Source organism: Vidua chalybeata, chromosome 19 (genome assembly GCF_026979565.1).
Source record: "Vidua chalybeata isolate OUT-0048 chromosome 19, bVidCha1 merged haplotype, whole genome shotgun sequence".
NCBI classification, from domain to species: Eukaryota; Metazoa; Chordata; class Aves; order Passeriformes; family Viduidae; genus Vidua; species Vidua chalybeata.
The window spans coordinates 8,254,903-8,276,149 of record NC_071548.1 but is presented as its reverse complement, the minus strand read 5'-3'; positions in this window follow the sequence as shown (position 1 = coordinate 8,276,149).

The following is a 21,247-nucleotide window of genomic DNA, read 5'->3' as shown; positions in this document are numbered from 1 at the left end:
AGAGGAGTTTGTTAGTCTAGGTTTTAGTCTAGGTGTTCATAAACTCACCAGAGGAGTTTGTTAGTCTAGGTTTTAGTCTAGGTGTTCATAAACTCACCAGGCGAACTTTGCTAGTCTGGGTTTTGGTCTAGGTGTTCATAAACTCACCAGGGGAGCTTTGCTAGTCTGGGTTTTAGTCCAGGTGTTCATAAACTCACCAGAGGAGTTTTTAGTCAAGGTTTTAGTCTAGGTGTTCATAAACTCGCCAGGGATGCTTTGGCAGTCTGGGTTTTAGTCTAGGTGTTCATAAACTCATCAGAGGAGTTTTGCTAGTCTAGATTTTAGTCTAGGTGTTCATAAACTCACCAGGCGAACTTTGCTAGTCTGGGTTTTGGTCTAGGTGTTCATAAACTCGCCAGGGGAGCTTTGCTAGTCTGGGTTTTAGTCCAGGTGTTCATAAACTCACCAGAGGAGTTTGTTAGTCTGGGTTTTAGTCTAGGTGTTCATAAACTCACCAGAGGAGTTTGTTAGTCTGGGTTTTGGTTTAGGTGTTCATAAACTCACCAGAGGAGTTTGTTAGTCTGGGTTTTGGTTTAGGTGTTCATAAACTCACCAGTCTAGGTGTTTGTTAGTCTGGGTTTTAGTCTAGGTGTTCATAAACTCACCCGGGGAGCTTTGGCAGTCTGGGTTTTGGTCTAGGTGTTCATAAACTCCCCAGGGGAGCTTTGCTAGTCTGGGTTTTAGTCCAGGTGTTCATGTCTTGGTTTGTTATTCTGTTGTTGAATTTTTCAGGGCTGTAGAGAATCATGGCATGGGTTGGGTTGGAAAGACCTTCGAGATTATCCCTGAAGATTGGGAAAGCCCTTAAAGATGATATTAGCATTAAGGCCATGGGCAGGGACACCTCCCACTGTCCCAGGGTGCTCCAAGCTGCCCTTGTTCACTTCCAGGGATCCAGGGGCAGCCCCAGCTGCTCTGGGAATTCTGTGCCAGGGCTTCCCCACCCTCACAGGGAACAATTTTTCCCCAAATCCCATCTAAAACTCCTCTCCTTTACCTTAAGGCTGTTGCAAATGCCTGGGTGGGCAAAGTTTTCTTAACCAGAAGAAATTTCTAGGCAACACCAGCAGAACTGAGGGCTGTAAGTGATGTTTATTTTGCATAATAAACAAATAAACAAATCCTGGCAGAGATCATTTTGAAAGAATCTGCAAACCTTGATCTACCAAGGATCGCTTTGGGCTGGAGTTGTTTACTAATTACAGGGATATTACAGGGATTTCACACAGAAAATACGATTTTCTACATTGAATGTACAGCATTGATGGAATGAAACCCCAAAACTTCAACCTCTGTGGTTGTAACATGAAAACCAGCAGGCTCTGAGTGTATAAAATATTCTTTTGTTACCCAAACGAGGTGGACACACCTTCCTGGAGGGAGATCTCTGAGCAGAGCTCCTTGTCCAAGCCCTGGGAACACAGGGGATGTCCCTTCAGCAGCGACAGCCATGCAGGGGACTTGATTTCCTGCAAAGACAGGAGGATTTATCCACCCTGTGCAAATTGTGACAAAACCTCGCTCCAAGTGTCCCCAGTTGGGCAAGCCTAAGCCAGGTTTTATCATGTCCTTTTCCTTTTTTAAACTGAGCCCAGAAAGGAGCAGGAAAAGAGAGATGAGCACAAAGCAAATCAAAATTCTCCTATTAACAGGCATCATTAAGTAGCTCTAAAATTGCTGTCGTTTCCCACTGCAGAGAAATCCTACAACAATCCTAAATCAATAACTGAGCTGAGGAAAGCTGCTCTCCCATGGAGCTTCCGGTTCATTGAAGCTGCAATGTAAAAATAGTAAGAATTAAAAAAGAAATAAAAATCAAGAGAAAGCAAATGGAGGCTTGGCTGGGCTTCTGCACTAAATTCTGCCTTGATGGAAACGAATAAAGCTCAAGTGAAGTCCACAGGCATCTCCTAATTATATCACAAGGTTTTATTCCACTTAAATTTTCATCAAAGACTCCTGATTTCTTTTTATTATTCTCCATGGGAGTATAACATGTTGGTTAACCAGGAGAAAGGAAGCCAAAAAAAAAAAAAAGAAAAGATGAAACTCTTGATGGCCCTGTTTGTCGGGACAGATCAACTGTGGGGTTTCAACTGGGTATGGAAATTCCCTGCTTGCAGTATGGCTAAAAAGAAAGAGCATGGATGATTTAACAATTTACATAACCTGAGAGACTCAGCTGCAAATTGAATGAATGGGGCTCTTTGTTTTCTCTAAACTGGAATAAAAAGAAGGGGAGAACAAAAAAAAAAAAAAAAAAAAAAAAAAAAGAAAGGGTTCTTATATAATTGTCTCTGTGACTGGCATGATAGGAAGTTTTCTGGCTATTGGTGGAATTAAGACTGGGAATTATGAGAAAACACAAAGCAATCAAGGGGCAGTGGAGCAGTGGACAGAGGGACTAATAGGGAGTGACAGAGGCAGGCCTGCCCAGGGCCAGGCTGGGCTTTGCACCATTGTCCTGAGCAGAGCTGGGTCCCTCTGGGGCCACCCGGCCCCTCCAGGACATCCCTGCAGAGCTCAGCCCCTGGAGATGCTGAGCTGGGCTCGAGCTGGGAGCAGCCTGGGCTGCTGGAGCTGTCCCTGCCCACGGCACTGGGGCGGCTGTGAGGTCCCTTCCCACCCAAAACACTCCAGGAGTCCCAGGGGCAACCTTGTCCCTCAGGATTCTGTGGGCTCAGAGGCACAAATTCCTCTCCTGGGGCAGCCCAGGGGTTGAATTATTCATCCAGGAGAAGCTCAATTATTCCATTTCCACCAGCTCAATTATTCCATTGCTGCTGATGACTTTTTGGGGCTACCTAAAAACAGAGACCAGATAAAATTAAGACAATAAAAAGCAGATTTATTTATTGAAGGGCCTTCAGGTACATTTAGGGCAGACAAAGCCCACCCAAAAATGAACAACAGGTTTTCACACTTTTATAAGTTTGGTCCATTTGCATGTTGGAGGTTAATCTTCCAATTAGAGCTTCAGCTAATGAAGTCATTGACCCCAAGTTTGCTGCCCCCAACTCACTTTTGTTTCCATCTCTCAGGGCCTGGGGCAGTGAGGTGTCCTTGATTGCCAGGCCTGGAGAGGAATTGTTGTGTCTGTCCAAACTGGGAAAGCAGCAGCTCACACTGGACATGGAGTTCAGAGTTACACACTGAAGAGCTGCAGGGCACAATGAGTTAGAACTATACAAAGTTTAGAGTTATACAAAGAATTGCAGGATTACAAATAGATGAAAAATATAAAAGCCAAAATCCTGAGGCATCACCGTCATCTGGCCTGGCCAACACACACCTCCAAAATCAGAAATAATTTCTGTCTCTTTCTTGTGGGTGCCTGCTCCTCTGTTAAATGTGGATCCCTCAAAAAATCCAGGGAATTCCTGAGCTGTCCTGGAAGCCACAGTCACCCCTGGCCCCGGAGCTTGGCCCTGTGAGGGCGCCCCGGGGCTCTCCCTGCCCACAGCAGGAATCTTTCATTTCTAAGCCTCTTAATCCAGCACAGCTGCACCAGGCTGGAAAGGACCTCTCAAATCAACAGCTGGGAATGGGAATAATGGGAATAATGGGAATAATGGGAATAATGGGAATAATGGAAATGGGAATAGGAATGGGAATAATGGGAATGGAAATGGCAATGGCAATGGGAATGATGGGAATAATGGGAATGGGAATAGAAATGGGAATAATGGGAATGGCAATGGCAATAGGAATGGCAATGGCAATGGCAATGGGAATAATGGGAATGGGAATGGGAATAGGAATGGGAACAATGGGAATGGGAATGGGAATGGCAATGGCAATGGAAATGGCAATGGCAATGGCAATGGCAATGGAAATGGCAATGGCAATGGGAATAATGGGAATGGGAATAGAAATGGGAATAATGGGAATGGCAATGGCAACAGGAATGGAAATGGCAATGGCAATGGGAATAATGGGAATGGGAATAGAAATGGGAATAATGGGAATGGCAATGGCAACAGGAATGGCAATGGCAATGGCAATGGGAATAATGGGAATGGGAATGGGAATAGGAATGGGAACAATGGGAATGGGAATGGCAATGGCAATGGCAATGGCAATGGCAATGGCAATGGGAATAATGGGAATGGGAATGGGAATAGGAATGGGAACAATGGGAATGGCAATGGCAATGGCAATGGCAATGGCAATGGGAATGGGGATGGGGACGGGAATGTGAATGGCAATGGGGATGGGGATGGGGAAGGAAAAACCTCTGGCAAACATCTGGCAGCAGAGCTGGTGGCATATGGGGCGTATGTCCTCCCTGCACTGGTGCAAGAGGGAAAAACAAACTTCACCTCTTGGACTGCAACCAGCAGATGAAAACAAATCAACCTTTTTTTTTTAATTATTTCTCTGTGTGTGTGTTGTATATTTGCAGCCAGTGTCTGATTGAATGTCCTTCTTTTAAGCTTTGGGTTAGAAATTCCTCAGTTTACCCCCTTCCCTCTGAGCAGAACCAGCTCAAATCAACAAATTCTCCCTCATCAATCATGGCCAGGATTCCTTTTCCTTCTTTTTCCTGCCCCAATCCTTGTATTCACTGTGGAGATCACATTTTATTTCCACACCAGGCATTAAAATTTTCAAATTGTGGCCTCTAATCCGCTTGTAAATTTTTTTTCCAAACAGATTTTTATCATTCAATGAAAAAAAAAAAAAAATTAATTAAAGGCTCATGGCACAATGACCCTGGGTGGGCATCATTTATTTCAGAGCAGATCCTGACCATAAAACCTTCATCAAGGTGATGATAGGAACTCAACTTCTTATTAAGTCCAGAGATTTCACACAGAAAATCAGATTTTCTAAACTCAAAGTACAACAGTGATTGAATGAAACCCCAACATTTCAACCACTGAAACTGTAACAGAAGAAACAGACTCTGAGTCTATAAAATGTAAAAAAAAAAAAAAAAAAAAAAAATATTAAAACCTTCTATATCCAGCATTAAACCTACATAGATCCGTGAATTCTGGTCAAGTTTATCTCTTATTCTCCAAAATTTGATATAGCAACAGTGGTTTTTTTTACCTACAGCCTGCTCCCAAAAATAATCAAGTATTTTGAGGGCTTCTTTCAGGGTACATTTTCTTCTCATAAAAATAATAAATGGCAATATCTGAACCACATTTAGGTATTTTATTCGCTCTCGGGCCTGCCAAGTCAAACAATGATTTGTGTCTTTATAGGAAGGCACTTCACCATTTTCAAACAAATATTTAAATGCTTCTTCACAGGAAAAAATATCCTTGTGGTTAGGTGAGATATGCTGGAAAAATTAAGGCTGGTCCTCAAAGGCCTCGTGTTGTTACACTTTCCTGTTCTTAATTTGCTTAATCTTTCCTCAAACTCTAAAAATTCAGATCAGAGCAAAAGAAAAAGTGTTTAAAAAGGAGCTTTGATACCCACAGCAGATTTCTTGATGAGTTTCATTTTAGCAATTTCTTGCAGAAAGAGATGGGGATGAAATAAGGGCTTTAATCTTTATAATTTATAGGTTTTCCTGGTGATGGTGCTACACAAATTCTGTGTCTGCCAGGCAAAGCCTCTCCATCAAAACTGGGAGAAGGAACAAATTTGAAAGGGATAAAGTTTTGGGGTTTATGTGTGTTTGTAATCAAAGAGGTGCTACTTAAGTATTAAATTTCCATTTCTCCTCTAAAAAAACAGGGGGAAAATGATGAAAGGGAGGATGATGAACACCCTGACACAAATTTGTGCTGTCTCAGGGAAAATCAGCACCTTCTATTTAAGTAACTCTCAGAAAAAAAAGGCAGAGTAGGGAAAAAAAAAATTAAAAAGGCAGAACCTCCAAACCCTGATAACCTCTGAAATTCCCATCCTGATACCCCTGAAATTCCCATCCTGATATTCCTTATCTCCAAATCCTAATAACCCCTAAATTCCCATCCTGATACTCCTGAAATTCCCATCCTGATACTCCTGAAGTTCCCATCCCACTTCCCCTTATCCCCAAATCCTGATACCCCTAAATTCCCATCCTGATATTCCTTATCTCCAAATCCTGATACCCCTGAAATTTCCATCCTGATACCCCTTATCTCCAAATTGTGATAACCCTGAAAATCCCATCCTGATACCCCTTAATTCCAAACCCTGATAACCCTGAAATTCCCATCCTGATATCTCTTCTCTCTAATTCCTGATAACCCTGAAATTCCCATCCTCATATCTCTTATCTCCAAATCCTGATAACCCTGAAATTCCCATCCTGATATCTCTTCTCTCTAATTCCTGATAACCCTGAAATTCCCATCCTCATATCTCTTATCTCCAAATCCTGATAACACCTGGAATTCCCATCCTGATACCCTGTGATCTCTTTTTTTTGGCTCTTTTTCAGCAGCCCAATGTCAGCTTTCAGAGCTGCACCCCCTGCACTGCAGGGCTGGGAAAGGATATCCCAAATCTTTCTTTGGGATGAGAAAAAAATCCCCTTTTTTTCCCCCCTTGGGCACTGAGGCAAGTGTGAGGTAGCAAATCTCACATGGCTCTATTTCCAAATCAGATCCCTTTGGTCCACCTTTAATACCATTTTCCCCCTCCCAATGAATGAAATATCCGTTCTTTTACCACCCAGTTTATTTGATCATCCAGGAAGATAAATGGCTTCTGCTGAAATATTAAACAAAGGGAAAATTAAAGTACTGGGAAGGGTAAACAATACAGTAAAGCACAATTTCCTTTCTGCTACGTGGAGAAAAGAATTCTCTCTTTCTTGTTAAATAGCAGCCTCCAATTCTGGCCCTGGGCACACATGGAGCTTTTCTCCTCGAAATCAACAGGATTTTTACCTGTCTGGGTGAATTTGTAATTGAATGGGAGCAAATGAAAGTTTTCTAGATAGGATCCACCCCAAAAATAAAATTTATCATGAAGTTTAGCACAGGGAGTTTTTAGTATTTTGGCTTTGGTTTTGTTTCTTGCTTGTTTGAACCAAAGATGAAATGAAAAATGTTATTTTAGTTGGGTTTTGGGACCAGGCTGGTGGGACAGCACCAAGAACTGGCTCATCCCCTTGGACCACCAGTCCTTCCAGCCCCAGGGATGGATCCTGGGAAGAGCTGGAAGCACTCAGCTGGAAGGTGAGGAGCACCAGCCCATTTTCTGAGAGCTCACTGAGGTCAGATTCCTCCCAAACCATCGCAGAGAGAAGCAATTCCCCTCCTGGGCCACTTCTCCCTTCAAGAGGTGTCACATTCCAGCAGGGACATCAGCTCCAGCCCAGGCCAGGATGAAAATTCCCAGGTGAAAATAACAATTAATACCCAGGACTGACAAATTCCCTCAGCCAGAATTTCTCCCGACTGCTGGGTGCTCTTTCATTTCAGCTGCTCTTTAATTTAGGATTTCAAAAAGTCGTTCCTTACAGTATTCCAGGAGCTTAGTCCTGGAACTCTGAAATAATTTAGCTTGACAGATGATTGATGGGAAGGAAGGACTCATTTCTTATGGACTTGCCTAGGAAATATCTGAGTATCACAGGAATTTTTCTCACTTTTGCCCAGTTACAGCCCAGATTCTCAGTTCAGGCTGAGTAATCACTGAATAGTTCTGATGGGAACTTGACAAATGGCAGCAGATCAGGATTTGATCCATGGATATTGATTCTCCTCAGAGTTTTACTGTGATTCACTTTTTTTTTTTCTCCCAGCAAAGCCACCTATAGATCAAAAAAAAATCCTGCTCAGTGTAGCCGAGGCTTTTCTTGGTTTATTATTGCTGGATTATTCCTGGGGATTTGCAGGCAGACTAAACACGATGTGGGGTGGGAATGGGAACGTGAAGGGCTGCCAGAGGGGCACCAGGAGACTTTGGGGGTTCCAGCCCTCTGACCCTTCATCTTCTGACAAGGAGAGAGAATTGCCCCAGTCCTGGCTGATTCCCCCAGATTTCCAACTTAGGGAGATCACAACGCTCCTGCCCTGAGAGCTTCCCTTTCCCATTGGGTTCAAGGGGTTTTGAGCACCCCCAGAGCCTTTGGGAAGTGCTGCAGACACAGGAATGGGGATGGGAATGGGAATGGGGACAGGAATGGGGATGGGGATGGGGATGGGGGTGGGAACAGGGATGGGGACGGGGATGGGGAATGAGAAAAATGGCAATAATGGGAATAATGGGAATGGGAACAGGAATGGGAATGGGAATGAGAATGAGGATGGGGATGGGGATGGGCAGGGAATGGGAAATGGGAATAACAAGAATAATGAGAATAATGGGAATAATGATAATAATGGGAATAATGGGAATAATGGGAATAATGGGAATGGGAACAGGAACAAGGATGGGAATGGGAATGGGGATGGGCAGGGAATGGGAATGGGAATGGGAATGGGAACGGGAATGGGGAGCGGGGATGGGAAGCACAGACACGTGCACGGCTTCCAGATGAGCCTTTCCCTTCTCCTTGGGTGCAGGGATCCCGCTCAGTCAGTAGAGCAAGGGACTCTCAATCCCAGGGTCGTGGGTTCGTGCCCCGCGTCGGGCGCCAGCTGCAGGAATCCCCTGATCCCCTCTGAGCATGGGGGTGGAAATCCTACATGGACAAAGAGAAAAGATGGGAAGTGCTCTTCTCTTTGTGACTCAAATCCTGTTTATTATCAGCAGCCACCTTGAATCCAGGTGACGCCTCAGGGGGCAACAGGCTGAGGCGTCTGGTGGCGTCCGGAAGAAAAAAGAGACCGAAGGTGTCGTCCATGGGGGTTTTGAGCCCAGGGAAAAGGGGTGGGGTGGTATGGATATTCTCAGTTCAGTCAGAGGGAAAAAGAGAGGTTTCTAACCAGGCTGGGCCTGGGAGAGAGTTGGAAAGGAATGTAAATAATTCTTTATGTCTCTTGTTGTTCACAGTGTTTATAGATATGTTCTGCCACCGCGCGTCATTCAGAGCGCACCAATGGTGCGAGGTGTTTTTACTTTAAGACCAATGAAATTGGTCTGCACGATGCTCTCTATAAAGAAAGAGCGATGTATTTGAAATAAAGCGGAGTTTTCTTCACGCCTTCTGATCTTGGAGTTCTTCTGCTCCCGTCCTGCCTCAACAGCGACAGGGTGGAACCGGGAAGCCACATCCAACGAGACACAGGTGAGGAGAAGGAAGGGGGGAGCAGCTCAGGGAGAGACCACCACACCTGAGGCTTAGCGGGGAGGGGAAGGGTGTGTGGGATAGACCAATGTGACACGAACTCCACAGCGCAGTATAAAAACTTCTCCGTGCAAATTCCCAATCACCCAGTGCAAAACAACAGCTAAACAAGCTGTTCAGTGCATCACAACGCTTGGGATGCTGGGAATGCACAGGACTGGTCCAGCCCGACTTCCCGGTTTGGAAAACACTCAGGAACCTCCTCCCGTGCTCCAGGGTTGTAGCAGGAGCCCTGGGAAGTGTTGGTGCCACATCCCGGGTTCACCTTCAGAGCTGCATGTGAGGAAGAAACAGATTCATCAAAAAAATAAAATTAAAATCATAAAAAAATAAAATTAAAATCATCCAAAAAAAATTTAAAAGCATCAAAAAAATAAAATTAAAAGCATCAAAAAACAAAATTAAAACAATGAAAAAAATAAAAATAATTGAAAATAAAATTAAAATCATCAAAAAAATAAAAATTTAAATCATCAAAATTAAAATAAAAATAAGGAATAAAATTAAGAGCATCAAAAATCAAATTAAAATCATCAAAAAGAAAATGAATATCATCAGAAAATAAAATTAGAATCATCAAAAATACAATTAAAACCATCAAATATCAAATTTAAATAATCAAAAAATAAAATTAAAATCATCAAGAAAGAAAAACTAAAATCCTGAAAGCCAACGTTTTCCTGGACAATTAGCAGCAATGTTGGGCACCCTCTTTTTTGGATTGCTGTGTGTGACTTCAGCCCCTGCAGGACACAGGGCGAATTTAACGAGGCATGAATTTAAATACATTAAGAGCTCAACAAAACAGGGAGAGAATCAGAGAGGTGAAAAGTCAGTGCCCCTCCTTGTCCCGCTGTCTTCTTTTTGTTGGCTGCTGGGCTGGGAGACACGAAAATCAAACGGAGCAACACAACCTGTCTGAGTTTTATTCAAATCAGCCAATTAAAACATCAAGCTGAAATGTCAACGAACATGTTCTGGCCACGGAGGAATTAAAGCAGGAAAGCATCTGTCTGTCCTCACCACAAAGCAGGGAAGATTTTTAATTCCACTTCTGCAAAAGCTGTGACAGGAGATTGCAGCCATGAAAAACACCCTCCGCAACGGGCCCTGCCCGCCTGGCTGTCAGCAGCTGCTGTTGGACACTGAATTAGAGCCAGCTCCGCACCTTTTTTCTTTTTTGGCCACAGGAACTCTTCAGCAGGCAGCATTCAGGGTGCGCCATCCACCTCTGACACTGCCACAGCTCCTGCAGCTCATTTTTACCTCTCTTTACTGCCCAACTTCTGATTTCAGCTGCTCCTTTTAGTCACAGGAGCGCACAGATGGAAGTTCCTCCAGCTTTACATTTTCTCCAGAGGATAAAATAAATACCTGATAAAATCCAGAGGTTTTAAGGCTGATTTTAAGCATCTCCTCACTCTGACAGGATATTGGGGTGAGCAGGCATCATTTCATCACCCCCACAGCTCCTCTTTGTGACGTGGCACTCAGGGCTCCTCTGCTCCACAAGGGGAGGAGCTCAGGAGTCTTTTCCAGCCCAAATGATTCCATGAGAGGAGCTGGAGGTTGATAATTCCAAAGATTGCAAGAAATCAATACCTACTCAAGGTGACCCTGGCAGCCTCTTGGCTACAGACAGAAATTAGTAAAAAGAAAATAAGATTTTGTCAGAGTTGATCTGTTTCCACAAAAATGTGAGATCTCAACAAGTCCTCTTCTTAAAAACGGAATTATATTGTGTTGAATTGCCATTGGTGTGGTAACCAGATTTTAGGCTGGGAGTTAGAGAAGAACTTAAGGTAAAGAGATCCATTAGGCCTTTTTTAAAATTCTATTTCATAGAATCTCTGAGGCTGGAGAAGACTTCCAAGACCTTCAAGTCCATTTGAAGTGCATCAGGTAAATAATGTTATTTTCCAGACGAATAAATCCACACTTGTTCCAATCTCTCAAATTAGTTCAGAGGGCTCTGTTAGGAGTATGTCCTGTGGGTACACACACAGATGGAATCCTGGTATCCAACATTTCCCAAAAAATTGGGAAAAACAGGTCTAAAAACCCCTAAACAAACAAAAATCTCTCCATAATCCTCATATTCCGTGTGTTTCCAGTTGCAGGAATTGGCTCCCCAGGAAATCCAGTGCAGAGCTGCTGCTGTCTCTTTAAGGAATATTCTTCTCCCCAGGCCAGCTCAGGATCACAAAAAAAAAAATATCCTGGAGCTGCTCCTGGGATGCTGGATTTGATATTTAGGTGAAGGCTTCCCGAGAAAGGGGGCAGTTTCATTTTTATCTCAATTTCCATTCTTATTTCTTGCAGAAATAAAGGCTCAGCTGGCAGCAGTGAAGCCTCTGGTCTTCAGAACCAGGATTTTTGAACTTTGGGTGGAATCCTGGCTGAGGAGCTTCCACAGGGTGAGAAAGAGGAGAAAATGGGTTTGGATGCATGGAGAAAAGAGGAGAAAATGGGTTTGGATGCATAGGGAAAAGAGGAGAAAATGGGTTTGGATCCATGGGGAAAAAAACAGAAATGGGTTTGGATCCATGGAGAAAAGAGGAGAAAATGGGAAGATAGTGAAAAGAGGAGCAAATGTGTTTGGATCCATGAGGAAAGAGGAGAAAATGGGTTTGGATCCATGGTGAAAAGAGCAGAAATGGGTTTGGATGCATGGAGGAAAGAGCAGAAATGGGTTTGGATCCATGAAGAAAGCTCCGACCGGCCCAGGTTGCTCAGAGGTTGTAATGGGTTTAAAAATGGTTTTAAAATGATGGAAAGGGAACAAAGTGGAAGCACATCCCCCATGGATGAGTGAATGTGCTGAAGGTGGGGTTTTTCCATGGCATTTCTTCCAAGTTTCAGTTGTTCATTTATTATCCCAAAGAATCACAGGATCATGGAATTTCCTGAGTTGGACAAGGACCTTTGAAAAGGCTCTGAATGCTCCATGTCCAACAGGGATGGTTCAAGTTTTAATTGGAAATTTTGGAAACAGCAGCAAATTCATGGCAGTGAAGCACAACGGAATCTCTGAATTTCCAGTGTCAAACCCCCAAGGTAGGAGACAACAAGGAGAAAAGGCAAAAAGCAGAAATTCCCAGAAAAAAACTCAGAAATTCCCATCTGGAGTAACCTCCAGGCTCCTGAAATTTGGGTGAAAAGTTGTATTTTTCCCAGGAGAGGTCACAGGAATGATGGGATTCTGCTCACCTGCTTTGGGGTGGGAGAGAGGAGTTGGGACACCTCGTTCCACATCACTTGGTGCTGATGTGGGGACAAACAGGAACCCTGATGTCCCATCCCAGGCAGATCCTACAGCAGAGATCTCCTTCCTCTGCTTTAGGAAATCATTCCTGATTCTGATCTCTGATCAGCCCAAATTGGGGTCTTTCCATCATTTCAGAGAGGCCCCCAAATCAGCTCCATCCCTTCATGCTGGAGGCTCCAAAATGGTTTGAAATATTATGGAATATTTCATCGTCCTTAAATTTATAGGACCAGGTCTTTGCTCTGCTGATTTCAGAGCTGCACTAAATTTTCCCAGTTCTGCCCCAGAAAAGATAAAACTCCCTGGGATGGGCTCCACACCAATCATTTTATCTACAATAAATCAGCCAGGTCAGCTTTAGATTATCTACAGCAATTCAGTTTTCTTCCTTATGAAAAAAAAAAAAAAAAAAAATCAGGGAAGGGAAAAGGAATTCCAGTGTGCAAATATCCCAGAGAACAGATTACTTATTGTTCCAAAATCTCCTCTTTAATGGCATTACCAGAAAATCAGCCTTTTTACTAGAAAGATGGGCTGATTTTCCTGCCCAGGCTGGCAGCTGGGAGGTGTCCTGGACAGGGAACTCGGGAATAAATCCATGGCTATTAAACGTGAAACTCCTCCATGAATAAGGAGGGAGGAGATCTCATTCTGCTGTTGAGATGCTCTTTAATCTCTTCTTATTTTATGAGCTTCCACTGCAGCCTCCTCTGGCTGGTGGTGGTTTCCAACAGGACTGGATTGGGCTGAAAAGTTTCGTGCAGGGAAATTTCCCACCTGGAAATTCCCTTCCATGGTCAGCAGGATGGGTCACGGGCTCTCCTTGCTTCTGTCAAATCATTCCTGGCCAGTTTTGTTCTGCCATCATCTCCATTCCAGCGTGGAGCTGGAAATGAGAGAGGTTAAACCTTAACAAAATCAGAATTTTGCTCTTTTCACAGCTGAACTTTTCCATAAAATCAAAACAAAACTTCCTGATACGCTTGGGTGTGGGAAATGGATTTGTAGAGAATTCTGATTGTGGTGGGGTGAATTTTAACATCTGTATTGTCTCACCCTTCACATGAGACTGAAAATGGAATAAAAGTTTTTAAAACACCTCTCAGTTACCCCATCTCTGGGTCAGAAAAAGACATAATCCAACACTTGGGTTCACAAATAATGATCACATTTGCATTTTTCAGCTGAAACCGAGATTAAAACCAAATTCTGAGCTCCTGAGCCTATCCTGGAGAGGCTTTTTTTGTGTTCACACCCTGTTGCAGATTTAGTCAATCACCAGGTCCGGGCAATCTGGTTTTACAATAGGATCCCAGGTTCTGCTGATGTTTTCAGGGTGCTACTCCAAGAGAAGTAATAAGCAAAGTGATGATCATAAAGGAATTTTATTTTTAGGGAATTGGGACCACAACTTCCTGAAAACTACCAGACCAGATAATGTCTTTTTCCCTTCTCCCTCTTTTATGGCAGGCACTTGTTCTGAAAAAGCTCCCCCACTTTCTTTAAAATGGACTTTTAAAATCCATCATTTCATTCAGCTCTGGCAAATCAGCTCCTGTGCTATTTCCTTTCCTTCCTTCCTTTCCCTCTCCTCTCCCTTCTTAAATCCAGCCCTGCATTTTAAATCAGCTCCGAGAAATAAAGGGAAAGGAGCTTGAAGGAGTTGAAATCTCTTCATCGTGACAGGGCCGTGTTTTCTTTGTGTATGAGCCTAAATGAGGCTTTAGAAAATGATATGGTCCCCCCTAGATGGATCTGCTGTGGTCAGAGCCCATTAGGCAGGGCAGGGAGATTCCTCGGGGACAGCTGAGAGCAGACTCCAAACCCCAGAGGATGGAGACCTCTGTTTACTTTCCTGCACGGAGAATTAATAAATGTCTCCATCTTCCAGCAACTGAACATAAAGGAAGCAGAATGAGTGGGGGGAAAAAAGCAATGGGATGTGTGTTTTTCCCTTTTTCCTTCGGTGCACATTCGTGTGTTCAGGCAGTATTTGCACATTATTCTTTGCTTGCTCCCTGGAGGATTTTCTGCCCTGACTTGAAGGCAATTCATCTGTCCTGAGCAGGTACCTCAAGATAATGAAGAGGCCATAATTTAGTAATCTTTGGCCATCTTGTCCTCGGAAGATTGATTTTTGGCCTTTAAGTGTCAAGGTTGGTGAAACCAAGTCAGCAGCAACAAAAAGGCCCAGGCAGAGGGACAGACAGAGCCCTGGGCTGGGGCAAATTCCCAAAATAAATGGATCCTGGAGTTGCTGTCCTATCGGCACATGGACTAATGATTATTAAAACAGAAGCACTCCCTGCTTCATGCAGTTCAGAGCTTGGAGCTGCTCCTTTCGTTTTCTTTCCCTGTTTTTCCACAGAAAATTCTGTCCCTGAGCCTGTCCTGGAATTCCCCATTTCTCTTCTGCTCTGGAGATGCTTTCTGAGGTCTGGAGGCTTTGTTGGCTTTCTCCATGGCTTGGATGGCATTTGGGAATGTTGCTTCCTATTTGGGAATGGTGACTGATCTCGAGCATTGAAGGAGTTTCGTGCTCACAAAGTCATGGAATCATGGAATGTTTGGGATGGGAGGGACCTTAAACTCATCCTGTTCCCACCCACAACTTCCACTGTCCCAGGCTGCTCCAAGCCCCATCCAGCCTGGCCTTGGGCACTGCCAGGGATGGGGCACAGCTTGGAGCTGGGTTTAATTCCCGTGCAAACCCCAAAGTGAGCCCCGAGCCAGCTGCTCCTGTGGTGCCAAACCAGCTCCTGACCCAGCAGATCAGTTATGCAAAATAGAAAATCTGTTTATTTTCTAGGAGCTGGCTGGAAAATCAGCCCCAGGAGCAAAGAGCTCTTTATTCCTGTGAGCAGGGGCTGAACAAAGGGCAGGAGCACGGAAGGGCTGAATTTATGGGGGAGAAAACCAAGCTGGAGCCTGACATTCCTTCCTTCCCAGCTCCCTCTCTTCCCAAATGACGCTGGATTCACGGCTGGCTTTCAGGGACCATGTGAAATAACAGAAACAGAGACTCTGCCCATCATCCCTTGATGATAAAGTGGCTCTGCCCCCACCCAGATGTGCCTGTCAGAGGTTTGTGGTCTCGATTCTCCTTTCCTTGGTACCTGATACAGCTCCAAGGCCCCTCAAACATTTCCCAGCTGGATTTCCCTTGTCCTCCAGGAGACTGTCCTTTTCCATCAGGAACTGAAGACAAGGCTCCAGTTTAATCTTGTTTTATTGTCACCAGTTCCTCCACACTTGTGTCCTCCATCACAATTTGTGTGTGGGGGGTGATAACCTGGGAGTAGGGATAGGTTCTGTTCAGATCCCAACTGGAAATACCCTGGAGTAAACCTGGGAATAGGGACCGGTTGTGTTCCAGCTCCAAACTGGAAATATCCTGGTGAAAACCTGGGAATAGGGACTGGTTGTGTTCCAGCTCCAAACTGGAAATATCCTGGTGAAAACCTGGAAATAGGGACTGGTAATGCTCAGATCCCAACTGGAAATATCCTGGAAATATCCTGGAGTAAAGTTGGGAATAAGGACTGATTATATTCCAGCTCCAAACTGGAAATTTCCTGGTGAAAACCTGGGAATGGGGACTGGCAATGCTCAGATCCCAACTGGAAATATCCTGGAGTAAACCTGGTGGAAATGTGGGAAGAGGGACTGGTTATATTCCAGCTCCAAACTGGAAATATCTGGAAATATCCTGGTTATGTTCAGGAACCCAATTGGAAATATCCTGGTGCAAATCTGGGAACAGGGATTGGTTATGTTCAGGCTTCCACCTGGAAATATCCTGGAGTAAAGTTGGGAATAGGGACTGGTTATGTTCTGATCCCAAATGGAAATATCCTGGAGGAAACCTGGAGTAAACCTGGGAATAGGAACTGATTATGTTCCAACTCCAAACTGGAAATATCCTGGAGTAAGCCTGGTATAAACCTGAGAGTAGGGACTGGTAATGCTCAGATCCCAACTGGAAATGTCCTGGAAATATCCTGGAGTAAAGTTGAGAGTAGGGACTGGTTATGTTCCAGCTCCAAACTGGAAATTTCCTGGTGAAAACCTGGGAATGGTTCAGGTTCCCAGCTGGAAATACCCTGGAGTAAACCTGGAGTAAACCTGGGAATAGGGACTGGTTATATTCCAGCTCTAAACTGGAAATTTCCTGGGGTAAACCTGGGAATGGGGACTGGTTATGTTCCAGCTCCAAACTGGAAATATCTGGAAATATCCTGGGTTAAGTTGGGAATAAGGACTGGTTATGTTCAGGAAATATCCTGGTGCAAATGTGGGAACAGGGATTGGTTATGTTCAGGCTTCCAACTGGAAATATCCTGGAGTAAAGTTGGGAATAGGGACTGGTTATGTTCTGATCCCAAATAGAAATATCCTGGAGTAAACCTGGAGTAAACCTGGGAATGGGGACTGGTTCTGTTCAGATCCCAACTGGAAATATCCTGGAGTAAAGCTGGAGTAAACCTGGGAATAGGGACTGGCAATGTTCGGATCCCAGCTGGAAATATCCTGATTTTAGGAATGCCTCCCTCACCCCTTGTATTTTTTCAGTGCAAAGTTCATCATTCTGGATAATAGAAAGTGCAAAAGTGAGAAAACATTAAAAAAGTTAAATTATTCCCTTTTCCCATAAATGGAAAAAATATTCAATATGATGCTGTCTGAAAAAAAAAATGAAACAGAGATGGGAATTATTTTTACCATATTTTTGCTGGTTTTGTGCCTTCTTCTGCATAGAAAAGAATGAGCAGAGGGGAGAGGAGGAGGGCAGAGCCAGCAATGAGGGAAACAAGGTGATGAGAAATTGAAGTGCTTAAAATGAAGCAGGGAAATCTTATTTGAATATTTTTTAAAGACCGGAATAAAGTTCCATCTCTGCGTTGAAAATGTTGCCCAGGCTGACATTTCAAAATGAAACACAGGTTTTCATTTCAAGGCTTTATTTCATATCCACACACACACAAAATCAAACTGGGTTTTGAAATGAAAACACCACAGGGAAAATAATATTTTCAATTGATTTTTTTTTATTTTTCTGCCTCTACCTCGTCCAATAAATAAATAATTTGGTTTTCCAGGAAACTGTAAAAGTGAGAACAGAGGGTGAAACGTAATGGAACAAAAAGGGTTTTGCCATTTGGAGCACCAGGGTTTGCTGAAATATCTGGGAGTTCTCAGGATTATTTCTGGCTTTTTCATTCATCTGCCGAGGAAGGTGCTGCTCCCAAACATCTGGGGGTCATTTACCAGCTGTAAATAAAATATTTGTTATTATTTAGGGGTTTAGCAGTCCCTCAGCTCATGGAGTTTCTGCTGACGTGGCTCAGCTCCTATCTGAACCTCTCCTCCACGGGATATTTTTGGGGATTTTGTTCCAGCAGCAGAGCAATCCAAGGATGATGTTCCCCTGTCAACAAATAGAAAATTCCCCCTTAATCCAGGAGTTCCTTGGATGGGAAAGAAATGATATTTCAGCAATTAACCTGATGAATGGACATGAATTAGCTCTGGAAATCTCAGGAGAAGATGGATGAAATAATATTTGAGCTCTGGAAATCTTGGGAGAACGGGGATGAAATTATGTTTTAGCTCTGGAAAGCTCAGGAGAACGGGGATGAAATGATATTTTAGCTCTGGAAATCTCAGGAGAAGATGGCTGAAATGATGTTTTAGCTATGGCAGGTCAGGGGAATGGGGATGAAATGATATTTTAGATCTAGAAATCTCAGGAGAAGGTGGCTGAAATGATGTTTTAGCTCTGAAAATCTCAGGAGAACGGGGATGAAATGATATTTTAGCTATGGTAGGTCAGGAGAATGTGGCTGAAATTCTGTTTCAGCTCTGGAAAGCTCAGGAGAAGGGGGATGAAATGCTGGATGAAATGATGTTTCAGCTCTGGGAATCTCAGGAGAAGAGGGATGAAATGATGTTTCAGCTCTGGAAAACCCAGGAGAATGGGGACAAAAAGATATTTTAGCTCTGGAAAGCTCAGGAGAAGGGGGATGAAATGATGTTTTATCTATGACAAGCTCAGGAGGATGTTGATTAAATGCTAGGGGAAATGATGTTTTAGCCATGAGAGGTCAGGAGAAGGTGTCTGAAATGATTTTTCAGTTCTGGCAGGCTCAGCATAATCCCACCTCCCCCCACAGCTCTATCCCGACTTTCCCTGATCCACGAGCTTTATCAGCCTTGCAGTCTGCAAAGATCTTGCAGCCCTTTGGCCATGGAAACTGCTCCATACTTTCATTTTTGTTGTTTAAACCAGCCCATGTCCCTTACCCCGATTTGGGAGCTGGAACGAGCTGATCCTCCACCTCCCTTCCAACCCAAACCATCCCTGACTCTGCTCTGTGTGATCCCTCAGGGTAAATCCTGAGGCTGCAGAGCAATTTGGGGTTTTCAGGACTTTTCCATGAGTTCTCCACAATCTCCCGCTGGCTCCAGGCAGAAGAGATGAGGTGTGAGTGCACAGGGAGCAAAACTGTGCCTTCTGTTCCATTTTTTTGGGGGGATCCAAACCACACTGTGCATAGCTGGGATGGGGATGAAATAAGCTCGTGGTTCTCCAGCTGCACAGGCTGTACTTTGGAGCATTCTCTTACGTAAAGAGCATGCAAATATATTAGCAGGAAAAAAAGCTGGAATTGCCCATTAAGGCTTGTGATTAATGCAGTGCTGAAAGCTCCTTTAAAGGGCTGCACATTGCAGCTCACTCCAGAAACGGGGAGAAGAACAGGGACACAAACCCAGAGCAGTCTTGAGGGTGAGAAGGGATCCAGAGTGGCTGTAGAGGGCACTAAAGATCTTTGGGATTTCTCGGCGAGAAGAGAAAGCTCCGAGTTGCTTTTTACACTTCACTATTTAAAAACAAAATAAATAAATAAAAAAATAAAATGAACCCTGTTCAGCAGCAAGTGGGACCACATCAGGCTCCGATATTGCAGCCGCTCCCCTTTGGACCACTAATAACAGCGTGAGCTGAGCTCTGTTTGCATTTGGGGTTTCTTTCTGCCATTGCTGAGAACTGGGGAGTTGTGTGGAGCCCTCTCCCAGCACCGATTTTGGCAAGACAGGATCTGCTCAGCACAAAGAAATCTCGTTCTCCGAATGAGAAATCAGCCTGAGCTGCTGAGAAATGGCAATTTCTCGTCAGGTTGTTGTGGCTGAAGCAGAGGGACCACGGAGAGATCAGGTCATGTTCAACAGGAACCCCAAAAAAACCTTCCCTGTGTTTCACTGTTTGGTTCTGCACGGCTCTGAGACGTCTGGGTTTGGCTGGGATAAAGCTGCTCCTTTCTTGTGGCATTTTCTGCCATCAGGAATTGGAAATCTCACAAGAAATCCCCTCCTGATGAGATTCCCGGCCTGATACGCGGCCTCTGAGAGAAACTGCTGATTAAAATTGGATTTCAGAGCTTTGCACGCGTCAGGTCAAAGCCTCCAAGAAATAAAGATCTGAAATGCCTCGTTAGGAGCTGAGGTTGTTTTGAGATTGCAGATTGAAGCCAATATTATGGGCAAACTCTGCATCTTCAATCAGCAAGGGATATTCAGGATTTATTCCGTGCGGGCTCCTCTCCAGGGATCCGCACACTCCTCCTGTTTTCCCTGGGTGTCCTTGTCAGCTTTGCAGCAGCCCCACATCAGAAATCCAGCGTGTCTAAGAGCTCTGTCTGCTGCCTCATTACATGGCCAGAGCTGCAGCGGGGTTGTTTCCCCTGCAGTTTCTATTCTGGAAAACACGGCCCCAATAATAACTTCAGCATTTCCCTGCTATGGTTCCGCTGGGAATCGGCCCCGTGGGCTCGAGCCTGAAGTGTGGACCCAAAAAATACCACAGGGTGCAAAAAAAAAAAAAACCTGAGAGAGCCATGGAAACACCTCAGGAACGGGAAGATTTGTGAGTTAAAAGAATTTGATTTCTCTCAGCTGATCCTGAGGCCTTGTCCAGCTCCCTTCTCATTATCTGAGGGCATTTAATTATCCAAGCCTTTCAATTCCCCGAATTAATTGCAGATAGAGAGGCTGCAGACACTGAGATATGCTGGTGAATCGTTTCAACTGAGCTCCTGCAAGTTCTTTTCCACCCCAAATTCAGTCTGGCAGTGCTCTGGGAGCTGCACAAAAGAGAGAAGAGGTCCCTTGGGCAGGGATGCAAATGGAAGCCACGAGCTCTAGGTATGATTTTGGGGCAGGTTTAGGGTTGATCTGACATAAAATTAACCTATAAAAGGCATTTTCAGCCCACAAGAGGCTTTGCTGCCTCTCTTTGCCCACAAAGCTCTTGCCTTTTTTTTTTTTTTTCTTTATTTTTCCTTGGTTTTTCTTTCCCTGGTGTTGGATCAAGCTCTTTTCTGACCCAGAGATGCAGGTAACTGAGAGGCATTTTAAAAACTTTTATTCTATTTTTAGTTTGTTTATTTATTTGTTTATAAAGTGAAACAATAGAAAAGTCTCGCTTTTTATCTATATAAAAAGTAATTATATATAATTTTGGATATATAAAAACTATATTATATATACTTCTTTATTATATTATATATACTTTTGAATGTATAAAAAGCAATATAATTCACACTATTACAATCAAAAACCCAACTATTTCTTAATTGCAATATAAGTATTTCTTAACTTATCAACTTTTATCACATCATACTATAAAATGTTTTAATCATCTAAAATTACCCCTCATAAATCCTATTACAATATATCTTTCATAATTCTAT